General features: G+C 34.2%; 1 pseudogene; it reads right to left on the bottom strand.

The window, feature by feature from the left end:
- Window positions 1–20,349: 20,349 nt before the first annotated feature.
- LOC149143097 (phospholipase A1-Igamma2, chloroplastic pseudogene) lies at window positions 20,350–21,501 on the bottom strand (annotated as a pseudogene).
- Window positions 21,502–22,129: the final 628 nt, after the last annotated feature.

The following is a 22,129-nucleotide window of genomic DNA, read 5'->3' on the forward strand; positions in this document are numbered from 1 at the left end:
TCACATCCAATTTGGATTTGGTCTGTTTGGTCATTAAACCATCACCAATTTCATCATTTCACAGGGAAACTTCTCCAAGCGTTTTGAGCGAATCCATCCATCTCTCGACTTTGGTTTTGAGTTCTGAGTGATCCTAGGAATTTTCCCACTCTATTCCACCCATCACACACCTTTCCTATGCCTCCCATCACCTGCAACAACTCACATTTTTCTCTCAGTTGTATCCTGTAGGTTCACTGTAATTCCTACAAGATCATCCTGTAGGTTTCTAGTACATCTTGTAGGTTTTCCTAAAATGGCATGTTTTGAGGCAAAATTGAGAGAAAAACTCTAAGAAGTCACCAAAATCCTTCCAAGGGTCTCCCACACGATCCAAACATCTACTAACCCTTCCATCCAACCTCCAACATCCTTCATTCACCTGCCACATCACCAAAGGAAATTAGTTTATATACTTGATTTTGCATGAAAAGACAAAAAGTCAAAAATAGATTTATTTCAGTCCCTTTACTTGCACATTAGTGATGTTTGATGCTTCTTACTTCCATTATTAGATAGTAGCATTTGGTTCATGATAATTTAGCATTATTTCAAAGCATATTTTCTTGGGAGTTAATCAGGAAATGGTGTGATTTAACATTGAATTTCCGTCTCTTTCCGTGTGCTTTCTTTCTTTCAATAGGTTAAGGTTGCATTTCAAACATTTCATTTTCTGTAATTAGTTTAGGATTTGACTTCAGTACATGCACTCCATTACATCACGATAGCAAAGGAATGACACATTGTATGTCGCACATATAGTTCCGACACCTCTTAAGTTTGTACGAACCCCGGGTTAATAATTAAAATCGGTAGCCTTGGGAGTTGCATCAATCTTGCTGCAATATCGAGGCTCATCACATGGGACATCAATCTGTGAGTTCCAATGCTCTCCATTGAAAGTTGCAGTTGGTTTATGCATATGGATTTTTACCTCTTTTGTTTGTTTCTACAATATAAACTTGAGGCTTTCTTATTTGGAAGATGAAACATAAATCAAAATTTTGGCTCGGTATTTGATGCATTGGACTTTGATTTAGCTCGTTTCTTTGAGTTTTCAATAGTTGAAGGATGACTTGGAGATTGGGCTCTCTATTCAGTATTTTAATTTTGTATTGAGTGGGAAGTATCCCACATAAAGTAGGTAAAGCAACACGATGGTTTTTATAAATGGAAGCACTCTAATTATTGTTTGATGCATAAAGCACCCATGTCTATCATAGGTTGTTCCCCTTGGTTTGGCGCTTATGCTAGGCTTTGGATTGGTTAGTGACTTGGTACATTGAACTTCAACCCTTGGTGACTTTTAGCATGAAAAATAAGATTAAATATGGGGCCCCAAAGCCCAATATTTTAATAAAAAAAGTATGTATATTAAATATATAGTTTTATAAAATATATATAATATATATTTTTATGAAATCAAATTTAATTAAATTCAAAAGTTTGATTAAAAATGGCTCAGAAAGATGTATATGAACCATTTTTCCATTTCAATTTTCTTATGCCCGAGGGTTTAACAGGTGGACAAACTGGAAAATTTCAAACATTTCTTGGACAAGAAATTGTTACAACATCGTCTCCAAATGGGTACTTCTTCTCATTGTGGGATGCAGAGAACTCGTAGACTAGATGCCTTCTAGCTATTGGGCATGGAGTCACATCATTAAAACAAATTTTGGCTTTCCTTCGAAAACAACAAGATACAGCTTTTAATATGTAACAAGAAACCATACTGCAACTTGAAAAATGAAACATGTGCTCTCCTTAATATAAAACTTCACTGCAAACGTCCACATGTTACAATAGATTGTAAACTAATATATTTGCGAAGAAAAATAAATAAACAAAAATATCTAATTCATTTGGTTGTAAAGACATTTGAAATATACTCTTTCTTGTATTCACCTCCAAATAACTCCATCCATACCTTCTTTTGACTATTGTAGATGGTTATCTTCATTAGCTCCAAAGAACTTGGGAAAATATTGCTTCAATTTTTTATTTTTTTTTCATACTAGTCATATAATTTGGATAATCAATTGTATTTGAAAAAATTAGAGGTGAAAATATTACAAAATTTAGGGAAACAAATGAAAGTGATATTTTGAAATTAATATATGGATTCTTCTATCCATGGAGTCGCCAATAAAATTCTCTAAAATGTCGAACTCTGAAATATTCATATTCATGTCAAACTCCAAACTAAAAACTGCAAAAGATGAATTGATCTATTTGCACACCAACTTCTGAACATGATTTTATTCAAACATACTCTAAACTGGAACTGTATAAACTGCACACTAGAATCAACTGATCTATTGCACACACACCTACTTTGCTAGACTAAAACTCTACATTGTTAAGTGTGTTCATGCTTTTGGTGTAACCAAGTGAGGATTGGGTTACCTGGCAGGTCACCTTGCATGCAACTGAAAATATGACAATAATATATTCTATGAACATTAAATTTCAACAATTACTTATAGTTACAACTGAATTCTAAAGACTACATCCTCTTTAAACATCTAAAACTTTTGACCATTTCCATGAGGAAGAAAAACATGCATTTCAATGTCATTATCGTAGTAAGAGATTCACTTCTCATTTTAAACCAATGGAATTTAGAATCCAGTGTAAACACCAAATAGACCAAGTGGATCTACCAGGTGAAAGATATGAAACCAATATTAATTATCTAATTCTTGTTCACCAAGAAGGAATAGATCTATTCTGTCATCGTTCTCCTAGGGAAATATTTATTCATTATTGTGTTCCTCGAAAATGGTGACAAATGTTGTATATTGTGTTTCTCGAAGGCATTTCTTGGTTGCAAAACTGCACCAAGAAACCTACTCAGCAAACTTTAGGTTCAAGCTAGACCTCGAACCAGAGGGGGCTCCCTCAAATGTTATAAGGCTTTAATGCTGTTCAGTATCATTGAACAACATCCTATTAAGAAAAATGGCCACATCTAGGGTTTGTTATAAAGGTGGTTGATAATGAGTAATATATCCTTGCTTAATAAATAAGGCCTTCTCTTGCAGAGACTTGATCAAAGTGCCAACTTTCAACTATGACAGAAAAACACACCTTCAACGGTTTTGATGGAGGAATGGAGGAGAAATTAAAAGCTTAAATATCCTTCCTAGATGTCTAATTATCTAAATAAGAATATAAAAGTGTGTATGAATCTCTATCATGAGCAAGAATACATATAAGCATAACATAAAAGAGATAATATAGTGATTTTTGGGTGGGTAATTAAACAAATTATTCAATTAATTACTCAGTAGAGAAAATAACACTCATGAGGGACGTCGGGGACGCTGATACTCATCTCATCCCTTCAAAATTTCCTACACTACCTCAAATATATGCATAAAAAGCTATGTAATCACAAGAAAACACTCACATACACATGTTTTGTCATAAAATGGAGCCATAAACCTTTTATTAGAAACTTTGTAATAATAAACTATAAAAGAACATAAGGGTCTTTTTGGGCTCAAAGGTCATCCCTTCTATAATTAAAATGAAAACATATATAGAAAATTATAGTTCTCCAACTATTGTAAGCTTTCGGGAATAAAAATATCAACAATACTCTAAAAATAATATCTACTTTGTTACAAAAATTTTGGAAATAAAATCAATGTATATAAACCAAAAGTGGAATAAATTGATGCAAATTTCCAAAAGATCTAGATTTTTTTTTTAATATCCTCCAATATTGATTTTGAAATGTAGGTACTTCTCTTTAACTGTTTGTTGGGATTCCTTTCAAAATCGAGGATATTTTTTTGATGCCTGCATGAAATTGGGAATGAAATATTTAACAATTGATACACGCTGCTAGATGCCTTATCTAGAAATACTTAAACTACCAATTTGAATGTTCATTTATTTCCTAAAAATATGGGATTGAGCAAATCAAATCCCCTCGAAACCTAAAGTTTGTTTTACCTTCGCTTTGATGTGTTTCTACCGTCTACCTTTGAATCTATAATTCCTTGCTGATATTGTTCCTTGAAATTTGGAATGTTAATTTCCTACCACACATTCTGAAACCTTTGTTGTTAGGTGTCCAACTGTCTCTATCCTTAGGCTTCTTTGCAAATTCATAGAGCACCAAGTGCCAATATCACCTGAGAAATAGTTGGGTTCTACAAGTCTTAATCCAATGAACTTTTAGGTTACCATGTCAATTTATGAAAACCATGATTCTGAGGCACACTCAATTTCTCTTATTATCCATGCTTACACTTGACTTAGATGAATAGAATTGGGAAAAATAAGAAAAATAAGTATTGAAACTACTCTTCATAACTATTTAAGAAGCCAACTCTTCATAAATCCTAATGATGATAGATGGAGGATTCTAGGTACTCCATTTTCATACTTCCGAGGAGACTGCAAATCATTCTTGGAAACAAAATTACAGTCTTCGAACTTTTGACAAGTAGGTTCCCAAGTATTTTCCTTTGCATCTTATAATAGTGTTGTCCTTTGCATCTTATAATAGTGTTGCAGAAGACACTTGAAACAAATAATTATCTTGAATATCCTTTAGGCTATGGAAAAAAATGCATGATTTGAAATCATGCAGTTGATCAAAGTATCCACCTACTAGGACCGGTATACATCCCCACACTTTGACCATTGATTCCCATTAAAGTTATCAAACAAAAGGAAATTAGAAAGGGAATTTGCATTACCCATATTCCAAAAGTAAGAAGGATTTTCATCAAACCATCAAAGCAATGCATCTCTAATTCAAGTCATCATTTTCATGAGAAAATGATCTCGATTCAACAAATAATTGGATGATATTTTCCAAAAATTTCCTTAGGTACATCTTAGCCATTGTGTTGCACCCAGACACTGATCTTGTCAAAAATTGAAGAAATGACCATATGAGGCCTTGAATCATATAGACATTGTCTAATAGTAGACCATAACATGGTTTTCACTTCAATCTGTTTCAGATCCACCTCACCATATATAAACAAATCATAAGAGGCCCAGAGTGAAGTAGAAGCTACTAAATGATTGTGTCTTCTGCAGTGGGAAAGTAATCCTAATATTCAATTTATGTTTTTTCAAACTATATACCTTGATTTAGGACACCCCTAGAATATTGTGTTTAATAGAATTGTAAACTCTACATAATATTTGGTTGATTTGGATTTATTCCTCTCATACTTTTATAGTCATTTTACTAAACTATCTATTGCATCTGTTTCCTCAAGATCTTTCCAATCAGTGTCACTAGATTATATTGATCCACTCTGGCCATTAATTGCAATCCCGGGCTTTACTTTCTCAAGGATGTGATTCAGGGAAGTTGCACTTGACATTTCAGTAGTTGATTTGTAACAAGATAAAATTTCTACTAAGGTAATCATAAGTTCTTCCCCACCAAATTTTAGCAGTGATCCACCAAAAAGACTAGTTAACTTTACAAAAAACTCTGTTGACATGCTACGTATTTGTTCACTTTCTAATTGAAGGAGCCCTTTTAATGCATTCTTGGTCTCATTTAATAGTGGCTTTAATGTCTACAACAAAATTGATGCATGCGGATATTGGTGGCCATTTTCATATTCCACTTAGACCACCAGTGATTTTCATTAATTTCCTTGATTGTAGCAACATTTACTTTTTTAACAGTTTTTCAGGTCCTAAACTTTCGTAGTTGTTTTGATCCCCTAAACAGTGTTTTTTGAGGTCCATAGCAGGACCACAATCATAGGCAGGGGCCTATCACAAGTCTTGTAGTACTCGGAGAGATCTTTCTAATGAGGCATCGTACACATGAAACAAAGATCATATGACCAAGTTACGACCCCATGAACTTACCTTCCCAACTAACTCGAAAGAGGACCACAAAGTCTTGGAATTCCATCTCCTAGGGTTAGGATTTTTGTTGTTGAGGGTTTCCCTTTATTTTTCAATCCTAAAAAGTCCCTTGAGCCTCATTGTAACACAATTAAGAGGCATGTAGCCACCACATCTCTTCTCATAGATAAGATACCATCGCCCAAGCTAGTTTTTTTCAATTCTTCTTTTAAGCATATTTCACTTCTTTGATATTAATGAAATGAAGATTTATTTCTACTACATATTTGTGTTTATGTTTATATTTGTACTTTTTTACATTCCTACATCATTCTTGAGCATTGGTACTAGATTTCTCTACTCTTTTCTTTCTTTTCATGTCCCCAACGAGGTTAGGGTATAAGGAGATCGAGCTCGAACTAGTTTAAAATTTACAAGATCAACCTCACAAACCCCAATTACCTCCCACGATGAAAAAAATGAAAGACAAGGGAGAAGGAGATCAGTTCAAAATATTGCTCAAGGAAGACCTCGAGTGATAGAGGAACACAATGATGCTTAAATTTTCCCAGATCAAAAAGTTAAAGTCCACAAAGAAGTGATGAAGGCACTCCACAAAGAAGAATAAGAGGATAAGGTACTCCACAGTGTAATGAACCTCTAAGAAGGTCAACATGACAGATTCAAACCCTATTAGGTATAAAGATTATGATTTAATGTCTCAAGTAATGACTGTTTTTGAGCCTTTAGATTATGAACAAGCTAAAAATAATAAAGAATGGATGGGAGCTATGAAAGAAGAATATGACTCTATAATGAAAAATGAAACTTCGGAATTAACAAAATTACCGAAAAGTAAAGTCCCTATAGGATAAAAATGGTTGTACAAGAAAAAATTTAATGTAGATGGGCATTGATAAGTATAATGCAAAATTGGTTGCAAAAGGTTATTCGCAAAAGGAAGGTATAGATTATGAATATACCTTTTCTCTGGTTGCAAAAATGAACACTATCAGAATATTGATAGCATTGACCACTAAATATGATTGGAGGCTACATCAATTATATGTGTAGTCATATTTTGTACATGGCAACTTAAAAGAGGAGATTTATATTTTTCAACCAAAAGGATTTATAAAGAAGGGAAAAGAACATCTTGTATGCAAGTTAAAAAAGGCCTTATATGGACTAAAAGAGGAACCCAGATCTTGGTATGAGAAAATAGAGAAATTATTCTTTCAACAAGGATTTAACAAAAGCAAAAATGATCCTAATTTGTATGTCAAGTTAGATAGAAATGGAAATATAATATTAATCTCTATATATGTTGATGATCTAATAATAACAGGGACTACTAATAAATTGATTAAAGATATAAAAAGGAAGTTATCACAGGAATTTGAGATGAAGGATCTTGGACAAATGCACTATTGTCTAGGTCTTGAAGTATGGAGAGATGATGGAAGGAATTTAATCACACAAAGAAAATATACAAATGAGGTACTAAAGAGATTTCATATGAAAGGATGTAAAGTAGTGAGTACCTCATTGGAACAAACTATCAAATTGAGAAATGATGATGGAAAAAAATAGGTGAATGGAACATTGTATCAACAATTAGTGGGAAGTCTGAATTATCTCACTACCACTAGATCAAACATTGCTTATGAAGTAAGAATTCTTATTCAATTCATGGCTAAGCCTCATGAAAGTCATTGGATAAATGCAAAAAGGGTCCTTCGATATTTAAAGGGAACTATCAATTTTGGTATTGAATATACTAATGATTGTAAAGTCATTCTGATTTTGACTGTTCTAGAAATACAGATGACAAGAAATCCACCACTGGATAAGTGTTCAATATAGGATCAGGAGCTATATCATGGAGTAGTAAGAAAAAACCAACAATTTCCTTATCATCAACTGAAGCAAAGTATAAAGCATTATGCAGTGCCACCTGCGAAGCAATATGGCTCAAAAGGATACTTGAAGATGTTGGAGAAACTCAACAAGAACCTACAATGATCAGATGTGATAATCAAAGCACCATCAAATTGGAAAACAATCTTGTATGTCATGCAAGGTCAAAGCATATAGACACACAACATCATTTTGTAAGGGAAAAAGTCCAATAAAAGGAAATTGACTTAATATATTGTAATACAAATGAGAATGTGGCTGACATATTCACTAAGCCTCTTGGGAAGGCTAAATTTGAGATTTGTAGAAGTAAGTTATGTGTTGTAGAAAATCCAAATTATGTTGTAAGCCTAGCTGAGACTTAGACCAGTAGGCATGTCAATTCAGAGGTTGTTTTTGTCTTACGTATTGTGCTATATCACATTTTGTGTGTTTGTCTTATGGTTGGAAATAAGTGTGAGTGTTGGAAAACATTAATTCCAACAAAATAGCCTTCCACATCAATTGAGTGAGGTACGAAGTCTCGTGGAAGTCTCGTGGTTTCTGGAGAGTTCAACTAGCTTCTTTAAGATGCCATTGCCACCGACAATCCAGGTGATTTAGAAGATCCATCTCATTTTATAATACAATTTAGTGGTAATAGAGTGATCATGTTTTCTTAGTATGAAAATCTGATTTCGATAATCTGGTAACGACACCCTTATGCCTTAAACGAGTGATTGATAATGGTATGATAATGGTGCAGGAACTAAAATGTCTATGAGATCCTCTATCCATTCTTGAGTCGTTTCGGTTCCTCTCCACACTATTACAATATCCTTGTAGTTTCATGTGATTGCCTTATTGTTAGTGCTTCAAAATATATTTCTTACCAATCATTCGGAAACTCCATAACCACAACCAAATTTTCACAGACATACCCAAGTGGACCTTTGTTTTTTAAACTTATGACATTCCATAACTACAAAACTAATAAAAATATAATCTTATATTTTAGTTTCAATATAAATTGCCTATGTAGACAACTCAAGAATCACTATATTTTGACTAGAAAAGTGTGTGACATATGTAATATGGATGTAAAGAAAGTAAGTCATTCTTCCATCGGGAATAGTATAGAGTTGAAAATAATTAATATTATTTTGTATTAATGGAGAAATGGTTACATAAGTTGTAACGTATCTCCTTAGTTTAGGATTTGTTCCTAGAGTTTAGGAGTTTGTTTGCAACTACCTGATTTCTAGTGATGTACTTAATGATGTAATCTTTCATTCATGAATAGTAGAGTGTACGGAGAGTTCTCTTTGTATGAGTGTAGTCTCCAGGTGAAGTACTCACCTGTGAGATGTAACTCCTTCTTTTTAATTCAAATCTAATTTTTATCTTGGTATCAAAGCACAGAGTAGGGATAGCCTTAATTTTTTTTTAGGATGCATCATTGATTACAAAACTATACTAACGCATTTGTAGATTCAGGTGGGCTGCAGTAACACCTGAAGACAGGTCTCAGATGACTGATCATCTCTGAGCGCAAGAAAGTGTTGGCGCGGTTTTGACGCGAACAGTCACGCCATTTTTGAGCGGAAAGAAGAGCTGGCGCGGGTTTTTAAGGAACAGTCACGCCACTTGGCGCAGTTCTGAGGGTGATAAGTGCGCCAGCACGCCAGAAAGTACAATTGGCGCAGAAAATCAAGGATTAATCGTGCCAATTTCATGCCTCGCATCGATTTTGTTTCTGGCACGGGCATTTTGCTGTCGAAGGAGTGCCAACCTCTTTCTCTTTGAAAAATTTGCGATTTTTGCAGATCGGAGTTGCTCGGTGGTGGCACTTTGAATTTCTGGCTCTGTTCGGTGGTAGCAGAGCGGAGTAGCCTGGTGGTGGCGTATTGGAGTTCCTGATCTACTCGATGGTAGAAGATCGGACTTGCCCGGTGGTGGCGCGTTGAAGTTCCTGATCTACTCAGTGGTAGCAGATCGGACTTGCCCGGTGGTGGCGCATTGGAGTTCCGGATCTGTTTGGTGGCAGCAGATCGGACTTGCCCGGTGGTGGCGCATTGAAGGTACAAATTTTTTTTTTCAGCAAAACAGAGGTTCAGATCTGGTATAAGTCAATATGAATAACAGTTTAGAATCATATCTCCACGAGTCTGGCAAACTCGATGGATCAAATTTTAACAACTCGAAATTCAAGATGCAGACTTTACTTGAAAGTGCAAATGCGTGGTCAATCATGACAGGAAATGAGCTGAGATCGGGATCAGCCACACAAGAACAAGATTGGGATAAAAGGGAGACAAAAGCAAAGGTCATATTGAAGATGTCCATCAAGGACAATGTTATCCCACATATTAGAGACTGTAAATCGGTCGTTGACATTTGGACGACCATTAAAAACCTATACCAAACGTAGAATTCAAACCGTGTCTTGTCACTCAAAGGCAAGCTGTTTGCATTGAAGATGGAGGAGAATGAATCCGCTGCTGGATTCATTGCGAGAGTCAAAGACCTAAAGGACAGATTGGGAGATATCAGAGAGAAAGTTTCCGATTCAAATCTGGTCACGATCACGTTGAATGGAATGATTGATGATTACCAGGCATTTATCATAGGGCTATCAGCAAGGGAGAAAGCCCCTTCATTTGAAGAGTTGAAAGGGATTCTGATACAGGAAGAAGAGCGATGACAAAATTTGAAATCACAGAGCAATGACATTGCTCTGATGGCAAAAAGGAGACAGTTTAAAGGGAAGCAGCATCAGCAACTGTAGCAGCAACAGCAGAGAGGATCCAACACATTTTAGAAGAGACCGTTTAAAGGTATGTCTACTAATAATTTTCCCATCAAGAAATGTTTTTACTGTGGAAAACCTGGACATGAGATTAGAGATTGTTATAAGAGGCAGGCAGACGAAGGAAGAAACAAACAGAGAAAACATAAGGGTTACTTCGTTAAGGAAGAGGAGGATCATAGCCACGAACTTCGACTATTTATAGTCGATTGTGCTCTTTCAGCTTCAAAGGAAGATGAGGACGACATATGGTATGTCGACTTTGGCACATCCTCACATATGATTGGTAAGAAGGATTGGATTGAATTTCTTGAAGAAACTTCATGTGGGTTGAAAATCTATTTAGGAGATGATAGTGGAAATGAGATCAAAGGACATGGTGATATTCCTGTAAAATTACCTAGTGGAGACATTAGACACCTTAAAAATGTATTGTATGTTCCAGGAATTAAGAAAAATTTGGTCTCTGTCTCAATGATTACTGATCAGGACATGCAAGTTCAATTCTTTAAGACTAACTGTGTCATTAAGGATAGCCAGATGGAAACAGTTGCAACAGGAGTGCGCGTGGGGAATTTGTACAGACTAGATGTGAAGAGTATGCCACAGCAAGCAATGGTTGCAGCTGGATCAACAGTCGAAGATCTCTGGCATCAGAGATTCGGCCATCTTAATTTGCAAGACCTCATCCTACTTCAGAGAAAAGGTATGGTCGATGGACTCCCTGTTTTCCATAATGTTAAGCTGGATTGTGATGGATGTGCATTAGGGAAAATGCATAGAGAAGAGTTCCCTTTGCATGTTAATAGAAAGGAAAGAGATATTTTAGAACTGGTGCATACAGACATATGTGGACCCATGCAAACCAGGTCATTAGGAGGAGCATATTACTTTCTCTTATTTATGGATGATTGCATTAGATTTTCATGGGTATACTTTCTGAGCAAAAAGAGTCAAGCTTTTCAGTATTTTAACGAGTTTAAATCCATGGTAGAAAACCAGACAGGAAAAATGATAAAAATTCTCCGCTCATATCAAGGGGGAGAATACAGGTTGGGAGAGTTCATGGATTTCTGCAAGCATCATGGGATTGTGCAACAGTTTACAGTGCCTCACACTCCACAGCAGAATGGAGTGGTAGAACGAAAGAACAGAACTCTTGTGGAGTGCGCAAGGAGCATGCTTCAAGGTAAGGGTCTATCAAATGGTCTTTGGGAAGAAGCTATTAACACTATTGTATATTTAAAGAATAGGAGTCCTACTAGATGTCTAGGCTTTAAAACCCCTTTTGAAGCATTGTTTGGATTCAAACCAGCAGTGAGTCATTTAAGAATATTTGGGTCAAAATCTTATGCTCATATACCTAAGGCAGATAGGAAGAAGTTAGATCCTAAAGCCCTGAAATGTATATTTGTTGGATATGGCACTGAGTTCAAGGCATATAAGTTATTTAATCCTATGACTCACAAGGTTTTTGCAAGCAGAGATGTCATATTTCATGAATAGGTTGAAGAAGGAAAGAATGACTCTAACAGTGAATGGCACATTCCATTGCTATTGGAAGAAAACAGTGAGGAAGATGAAGAGCAGGAGGAGAAACAAGAAGAAGAAGTAACAGACAATGTAATCAATGAAGATGCAAGTCCAGAAAAGGCTGAAATAGACAGAATTGAGGTAAGTCCCCTACCAAGGAGATCAGGTAGGAAGACTCGATTATCTTCTAAATTGAAAGGCTATGCATTAATGTCAAAGATTTTAAACATTGTAGAACCTGCAAATTATGAGGAAGCAAGTAAATCTGATGCATGGAGGGCTGCAATGTATGAAGAAATAGATTCAATAAACAGAAACCATACTTGGGATTTGGTTGAATTGCCTAAAGGTAAAACCCCCATAGGATGTAAATGGCTGTATAAACCAAAAATAAATGCAGATGGGAGTATAGAGAAACTTAAAGCTAGACAGGTAGCAAAGGGTTACTCACATCAAGAGGGAATAGATTTCGATGACACCTTTGCTCCTGTAGCCAAATTAAACACCATTAAAATGCTAATTTCCTTAGCAACAAAACACAAATGGCAGCTACACCAGCTAGATGTTAAGTCTGCATTTCTGAATGGTGACTTGAAAGAAGAAATTTATTTAGCACAGCCTGAAGGTTTTGTGAAAAAGGGAGAGGAACATCTTGTGTGTAAATTGAAAAAGGCACTTTATGGTTTAAAATAGGCACCCAGGTCATGGTATGAGAAAATTGACTCATTTTTTGTTCAGCATGGCTTTCATAGGAGCTTGAATGATCAAAATCTGTATACTAAGTATAATAAACAGAGGCAAATTATTTTGATTTCTTTGTATGTACATGATATGATTATAACATGGAATGCTAACAATATGATCAAAGAAATCAAACAGCAGATGTCACAAGTGTTTGAGATGAAAGATCTTGGAAACCTTCATTATTGTTTGGGATTGGAGGTATGGAGAGACTCTGGACAAGCTTTTCTCACTCAAGGAAAGTATGCCAGAAGCTTGTTTGTAACGTTCAGAATGGAGCAGTGCAGATCAGCAGTAACACCATTACAGCAGAATTTAAAGTTGAGCAATGACGATGGCACTAAAGAGGTGGATGCCACTATGTACAGACAACTAGTTCGTAGTTTGATATATCTGACTACAACTAGACCAGATTTGACATATTCTGTTAGTGTGTTGAGCCAGTTCATGTCAAAACCACTCTAAAGTCACTGGGTCGCGGCAAGAAGTGTGTTGAAGTATCTTAGTGGTACTAGTAATTATGGAATTTTGTACACTGACACTTCTGATTGGTTTTTCAGATTCCGATTGCGCAGGTAACTTGGATGATCGAAGATCTATCACAGATTACACATTCAGCATTGGATCCGGGGTCATAGCATGGAGCAGCAAAAAGGAGCACATTGTAGCTCTATCTTCATGTGAAGTTGAGTACCAAGCATTATGTGCACCCACATGTGAAGCTATCTCGTTGAGAAGACTTCTCAACGATGTAGGAGAAAAGCAGAAAGAATCAACTATGAGTACCATCAAGCTTGCAAACAATCCAGTCTTTCATAAAAATACCAAGCATATCAAGACTCAATTTCATTTTGTTTGAGAGAAAATACAGTTAAAAGAAATATGTGTGGAATATTGTAAAACTTGTGATAACATGGTTGATATTTTTACTAAGCCTCTTGAGCGTGTAAAGTTTGAATTGTTTAGAGGGATGCTAGGAGTTCAGGGTAATCCTTTCTCCATTAAGGGGGGAGTTGAAAATAATTAATATTATTTTGTATTAATGGAGAAATGGTTACATAAGTTGTAACATACCTCCTTAGTTTAGGATTTGTTCCTAGAGTTTAGGAGTTTGTTTGCAACTCCCTGATTTCTAGTGATGTACTTAATGATGTAATCTTTCATTCATGAATAGTAGAGTGTATGGAGAGTTTTCTTTGTATGAGTGTAGTCTCCAGGGGCAGCACTCACCTGTGAGCTGTAACTCCTTTTTAATTCAAATCTGATTTTTATCTTATAGGTACACAACTCCAAATGTCACATGATCTATAATCATAGAAATTGTTTCTCTCCCCGCTCAAAAGTTAAAACCACTCCCACCCGCGATTAAGAGTAATACACACCTGGTAAAACATGTGACTACGTAATGATACAATCTTGTAACACTGTTATTTATTTACTCCACTTACAACACACGATTAAATTAATCGACGGCAAAGGCCTGCGTCATTTAAACTTATCCTTGTTATGACCAAATAAACTTCGTAACAAACGCCAAATTGAATTTCTTATCCTTGTTATGACCCAATAAACTTCGTAACAAACGCCAAATTGAATTTCGTTGGGAGTATTGGCATAGTACAATTCATATATATTTTTAAAATTTTTATATCACTAATTTAGCATGAAATGTATTTTTCATTTCAGGTGATGAGATATTTCCAACTTTGAAGTTATGGCCTTTCGTTTTTTTAACTAGGACAAGCTTATGCAAAGCTAGCTCATTTATTTGATGGAAGGAAATATACTTTTAATTGATGAGTATATATATATATATATATATATATATATATATATATATATGATAATGGTTAATATTCAGTTGAATATAGAATTTAAAATTAAAACATAAATATAATTTTATATTATTCAAAAGTTATGTATGGTTGGAATCTATATGTTTCTAAGTAATGCGCTAAAAATAAGATTGGGTTCCAAAGTAGATTTGCCTGTCCGATGTGTAAGAACATAATCAATAATTTCCTATAACTAGTTGTGATATTGCAATAGAGTCTGATATTTGCAAATGACTGGCTCTTAACAAAAAGGAATTATTGGCAAGGTTCAGAGATTCAGACCAACACAGTTCGAGAGCGTTATTGTATTGGTGGAACATAATAATTCACTCTGCGATAATGGGAAAGTGTGACGACCGAACCAAAGGTTGGTCGATCCTATGACTGCCAGCAATTTCATCGAGAATTAATTGTTCATATGTCTGCTTATTTTAAGCGTGTTGAAGGATTTATGATAATTTATTGATGCTTATAGATTTGAATGTTTCATTTGATGGCGAGGGTGCAGGCGTTAGAGTCAATTTTTCAAATCGGTCAGCGAGGTCTTCTATGCCTTCGTCAATCTCCTTTTCTTCAGGATTGAATGCATCAGTCATTACATTGATGGGTCATTTCAGAAATCCCAATATCGTGTTTTATTAATTAAACGTGGCTGAAAGCTTAAGAGCGATACCTCCTTTGGTGGGCCGACATATACAACACATATGTTTATATGCCACGCGACATATGTTACGTTATATAAAACCGTGGGAAGTGCTTACCTCCTTATCTATCAACGATAACTATAAACTGACCTTTGCCATAAACAATGGCTTATAAGCCACGGACTGTCGCTTTATAAATCTCAGCACCTCATAACGGTTTGATTCAATAGGTATATCGCCATACCTTTACGCCTTTATATTGGGTTATGACCGGTGCGTATACAAATCGGAATCGCCCAAACAAAAGTCTTGAAACGGACCCGATGCACTTAAGATCCTCGATTAAGACTTCGCCAGTTCCGCTGCGGACAAAGGTCTTTAGAACGGACCCGATGCAACTATAAACAAGGTTCTATACTTCGCTGGTTCCGTAATTCGCATTCGATGCAGTTGGTAACTTGGTTGTCCATGCGATGCCGGATTCCCCGAATTATATATACACAATTTTATATTGTTTCGGTTCCAAATTGGAACTCGCCTTTGTTATTACGCTATCCTCTGTTCGCTACAAGTTTTATGAACAGAGCATGCCACCAACAATTCCTAATCTCCTACGCCAGTATATATCATAGCCACGATGTTGAGAGCATATGGTAATAGACTCTTAATCCGCTACAGCCATTAAATATACACCGCTAGCACTCAGGGAATAGACAGAGGTATATGCGCCACCGAATCCAAGCCTGGATAGACATAAACAAAAAGAATTTCGATTTCTATAACTCATATAAAGTATGGGCAGCGCGAGGAAAACCAGTCATCGGTTCAACCATGTTAAAGCATTTTAAAATTAAACTATACAAACTTTCTACAGTACCATTAATTCAGAGACATCGAGAATAAAATTCCCACAGTGAAACTAAGGCACTCGCCCCTCTCCTCTGTCTGATGAGAGGTTTGCTGCAATTTTATTTATAATTAAAGATAGGCACTCTCGTCCTTATCCAATACAAGAAAAGCATGCTTTACAGGTGATTTAAAGCTTGAAAGCTCAGTTACAATTAGCATGATTTATTGCTAGATTTATTCTAATTTTTAACTAAAAAAACATAGAAATTGCAGGCTAAAGGACCCCACTCCCTTGCCAGTAGATTTTTTTAAATTTTTTGGAATAATTTGGGAGATTTTTCCTTCTGAGTCCTATGCTCCCGCATCATCATTATCTTTGACGATTTGTTTGGGAAGAAGGATTTTAATATTTTAATTTAATTATTAATATTTATAATAATATATAAAAATCAAATTAAAAATGAGATCTATTTTTAATATAATTATGTTTCGTTCATTTTTTAATTAAATTTATTAATAATAAGAAATTTTATATGAATAAGTGTTAGATATATAATATTAATAAGTCATAATATTATAATAAAGTTTGTTTATAAATTAAAAATTTCTATAATATAATGAGCGTAAAAGACTTGTTTAGTGTTTATATATATATATATATATATATATATATATATATATATATTTAAAATAATAATTATAATCTATAATGGAGTAGTTTTTAAGTGTGATTTTTTGGAGTTTGTTTGTGGATTTCTGGGTGAAAAAAATTGTGGTCAAATATTGATTTCTGTTGCTTAAACTAGACAAATTAGAGGGGAATGAGAAAATAAAGTTATAATTTAGTTAGTTTCTATGATTTTTTTAATTTCAGAAACATGAAATGTATAATGAAGTGTGTATTTTGATGCTCATTATGGGTTAATGACTATCTATGTTTATCAACTATTTAATTTATATGGTTCTGCTAGTTATAGTAATGCTAGATTTAATAGTATACTTATCAATTTGAGTCCAACTTTCACTACTAATACTTATTTATCAATTAAGTTTGATGACTTATGTTAATACTAATTTTAAATCTATAATATGAAAATGCATATTAAGTTTCGAGAAAAATAGAAATAAAACAATTAATGATATGTTTTTTATAATAAAATTTTTCATTATTATTATTTTGATTATATTAACTTCACAATCTACAAGATATTATATTAACCTTTTTCCGTATTCAAAATTAAAAAAAATTTAATTGTTTTATCCATAGTAAGATTACAATCTAAAGACATAACGCAGAGATTGTCATCTAGAGTTATGTTTGGCATAGGGATGAGAAAACAAATACTTCTAAAGGCTAAGGTCAAACAACATAAACTAATAACATGAGTTACCTAATACTATGGCTATGTGAATTATATGCTACCCTAATTAATTGTGGATCAAGTTAATATTAACCAAAATTTACTCGTTAAAATTTGACTTGGTATAAACATCTATCTCTTTCAAATTTATTAATAAGTATTTTAGAAATATAAAATCCCTTTTATCACCTAAGACCAAGACCAAGACCAAGACTTATCCCTGCTTATGTGACATCAGGTCCAACTTCATAAAAAATAATTACAATCTTATGCTTGAACAAGTAATACTATGAAACATCAACCATCCCTCTTGCTCTTAATACAATTACAGAGCAATTACTTCTGGACCAAATACTTTATTATTAGTGTATATCTTATTAGTTTCTTTACTAGTATCCCAACCTACTCTAAACATATTAAACCAAAACACTCATTCATTACTTATGTTTTACTTAAGTGCTTCTACATGTTAAATTCATAAATCCATTGTATATTCATATAAACGATGCAAGAAAATCTACCAATTTATTTACAATAATCTTTCATGTTCCAAATATAGTTTACCAAACCACTCATTCTATGTGTACTTCTTTAATCTAAATTGTAGAATTTATCACTATTCTCTTTTAGCACAAAAATTATTATTGTAAAACTTTCATAAAACTACATTTAACACAAACTTAAAATAATCTCACCCTATAAAAAACAAACTAAACCTTTTGGAATAAAAACATGCCCCTAAATCCAATTGGATTTCTTTATACTCAAAATAATACATATAGATTTAAACTTTATCTTAACCTTTATCTTAAAATCTTTGAAGTAAGATCAGTAAAATTTCTCTTTTTATTATTTTAATCATGTTTATTTCACCATTTACAATGAAATACAAAAACATTTATAACATTTCAAAACTCTAATTCATTTACTTAAATTATATTACAAGATATAGTGATATGAAAATATATGCTCACATCAATTATTAACATTCATCTAATTATTAAACGTTACCATAATCTGGTCAATAAGACATAATAAATCCAATAATAACAAAATCAAAATGATGTTAACTATAGATCTATAGTTAAATTAAAAATAATATAATATATAAAATTCACCTCCCTAATCCTTCCAATTAATTCACCTCCCCAACTTTTTTCGTTCCACCTGGCTAATTGGTTTTTTAAGTATCTTGCCCAACATCTTTTCAAATACACCATTTCGTATTTTCAAATACACTATTCCGTCTAGTTTATATACGTTACCTTACATATGGTGTTTCATTAGGTTTCTATATATGGAGTTACGTAGCATGCAGGTGATACAATATTTCACCTGGTCGTATTTTCCATTCTCGGTTTCCGATTCCAAATCATATATGCATTCCCTATATCGATGGAAAGAAAAGGAGATTCGTGCTAGATATAAACCCAAATATATTAACAGTTTATATAATATTAATGCTGTAATTTATTATTTATTAGCTGTATTTAAAAATTTCTTAGTTATCAATATTTTTTAATTTTATTTATAAACTTATATTATATATTGGAAATGCTGCACAAAGCATCTATTCATATTAATTAGATTTCTAGAATTTATATTCACATTAATTGGATTCCTAAAATTTATGTTATTTATTAATAATATTAATTTTTTATTAAATATATTAATATATAAAACGTTAAGTTAGTATAAATTGAAAAAAATGATATTTATAAATAATATAAATTTTGATTTGAAAATAATTTCCTAAGAAATTATATTGGTAAATTTAGGTGGACACTTTTGGAAATCATATTTTTTATCATAAATAAAAAATATTATAGTAATAGATCTCACAATTAAACCATTTCAACATTAAATCTCTAATTTTTATAACTTTCACATTATTTTCATCTCCAATTAAACTATCCCTAAACCAATTATTTATTATAATATTTATGTATTTATCCTATTAATTTTTTATTTTTAAATTCATTGAAATATTAATCATCATATAAATCATATTTATGTATTATAATATTATAATACAAAATTTTTATCAAACTAAACATTATATAAATTATTTTATTTCGTCATGCATATAAATGGTAAAATGTAAAAGTTCTTCTAACATAATGTATCTTAGACAGCCTTAGACAGCCCTGGAATGTAGTGCGCAGTCTGGAACTACACATTCAAGAAATATTTTTATGGAAGCTAAACTAGTTTTATCCCCAGTATTATAAATATGATATTTATGTATTATAATATTATAATACAAAATTTTATAAAACTAAACATTATATAAATTATCTTGTTTTTCCATACATATAAATGGTAAAATATAAAAATTCGTGTAACATATTGTAGACAGCCATGGCATGCAGTGCGCAGTCTGGAACTACACATTCAAGAAATCTTTTTATGCAAGCTAAACTAATTATATCCCAAGGCACCTCAACAATTACCCTTAGCACTTCTATAATGAAATAAATCATTCACATTTTATTAGAAAGCTTTGTACACAAGTTAATGGAATAAAAGAAAAGGGTTCGTTTATGATAGAAAGACCTAAGCAGTTTTCAACCACAATCACCTTTTTGTGCTGATCAAATGAATTGCTCAAAAAGAGCCCACGGTGATAATATAATCCAAACAAAATTCAGTTAGTGATCTTACTAGTTCACTGGGGTTTCAGAGGATCGAATCAGTCATCTTACTATTTCCTGTTCATTTCCAACTTTAATAATTTGATCTTGCTGTTTGTGTTGATGCTAGTGTTGCCACCAAAAGGGGAATGCTAGGGTCTTCAATCAATAAGCCGCAGCAACTGGAGCAGGGTCTCTCTTCCCCGAAGATTTGAAAGGTTTACCGTTTCCGATATAACCATCAATGAGATGGAGATAATTCTTTAAACTGTGGGCGTAAGCAGGATCAAGATTATGGAGCTCTTTCAGAATGGGAGAGTCGTTATTATTCAAACTAATTTTCACGCCCACGTGAAAATATGTCCAGGGAAACCAATCCAACATTTGACTCAACCATGGCCAGCAGTTCTCGTTGAAAACAAGTCCAGGAACTTTGGGAACGATATCGTTCTTGTTCACCAATCGCAACACCCTCACTCCCATCTCCTCCATTCGCCTTGCGAATGCTCTATTCCCAACGCGTGGGCTCGCGTATGCAAACACAGTCACAGGTATAGGCTGTCCCGGCAAATTTGCGTTAAGGTTTTTCATAACGTCATATGAGCTTAAGGTTGCCAGAGCAGCTCCCAAGCTGTGTCCAGTTATAGTTACGCTCAAACTTTCTTCCTCGTATTCTTCCACCAGTCTTAGAATTTCTGAAATAACAGTATCTCTAGCAGATTTTGAATTCTCTCCATGAGAGATATAACAGCTTAAAAATCCCTCCTCCACTCGGACGCCGTTGTCGTTGAAGCGAGCAGTAGACAATAATCCGGCTCCGACGCCCTTCTGGTTGAAACGAGTAATTGATAATCGGGCAGGAACTAAAATATCTCTGGCATCCTCCATCCATTCTTGAGCCGTTTGGGTTCCTCTCCACGCTACTACAACATCACGCCGCCCTAGTCTTCGTATCTCTTGAGTATCTGTGCAAACTGCAATAAAACCAATCCACACAGATTGCTCTATTTTCCTCCCTAAGATATCTGTGTCCGCATACAAATACTTGGTTACTTTATAGCCCTTAGGGCAATACTGGGAATCACCAGCCATTTCACAACTGTCAAAAAATTTGTCAGGGCTATACTTAGCCCCACCATAACCATTCATGAAAAGTTCACTATCAAACGCATGATAGCACAACTCTGAAAAATCACCATATCTGAGAATCTCAGATTTCAATACTGGATTAATGGGATTTAATAACCCATTCCACGAGTCTGCTCCTTGAATATCTTTCCACATACCTGCAAGCGCTATGTTTTCGTGTCGGCCCATCTCTTCTACTGGATGTCCTGAAGAACAGGCAATCGATTTTCGGTTTTGGCTCAGGCCCTTATGAATCTCAAATGCCCTCAAATATTAAGAGGCCTTATATGTTAAAGACGTTCCGCTTCTGCTGTTTTATGGAAGATGTTACCTTAATTTCTCTGATGTGCAATGCCAATCCCAAAGTTATATGTATCTCACAGAGCGTGCTACGGGTATATATATCGATATCATCATCAGCAAGAAGGATTGATTTACTGGATTCGAAGTTAGTAATTTTGACACGGTAGCATGAGCCCAAAAAATGGACTTTGACTATGAATTATTTACATGGTATTCGTGCGGCATCTGGTTTTAAATTTTTTTTTTTCAAACCCCTCACGTAATGGTATCTGTGCTCACGTCTCTTTCAGGCCGCCCCGCTTCCTCGTGCACGCGTCTCTGTCCGGCTGGTAGTTGAGAGGGCTGGTAGTTGAGAGGTGTTCCAAGCAAAACAATGATATAGGAACGTTAATCCACATCTTTCTCCCATTTCATCAGGCTCAGCAATTTTATGTCGTAATCTCTCTTACGTGTCGAAATATGTATTTTATCCTTCCAACGATGTCACGAACTTTGATTTTCATAACGTGAGTGC

Source organism: Pinus tabuliformis, chromosome X (assembly GCF_031772625.1).
Source record: "Pinus tabuliformis cultivar Carrire ecotype Pingquan chromosome X, CPIR1, whole genome shotgun sequence".
In the NCBI taxonomy this organism is placed as follows: Eukaryota; Viridiplantae; Streptophyta; class Pinopsida; order Pinales; family Pinaceae; genus Pinus; species Pinus tabuliformis.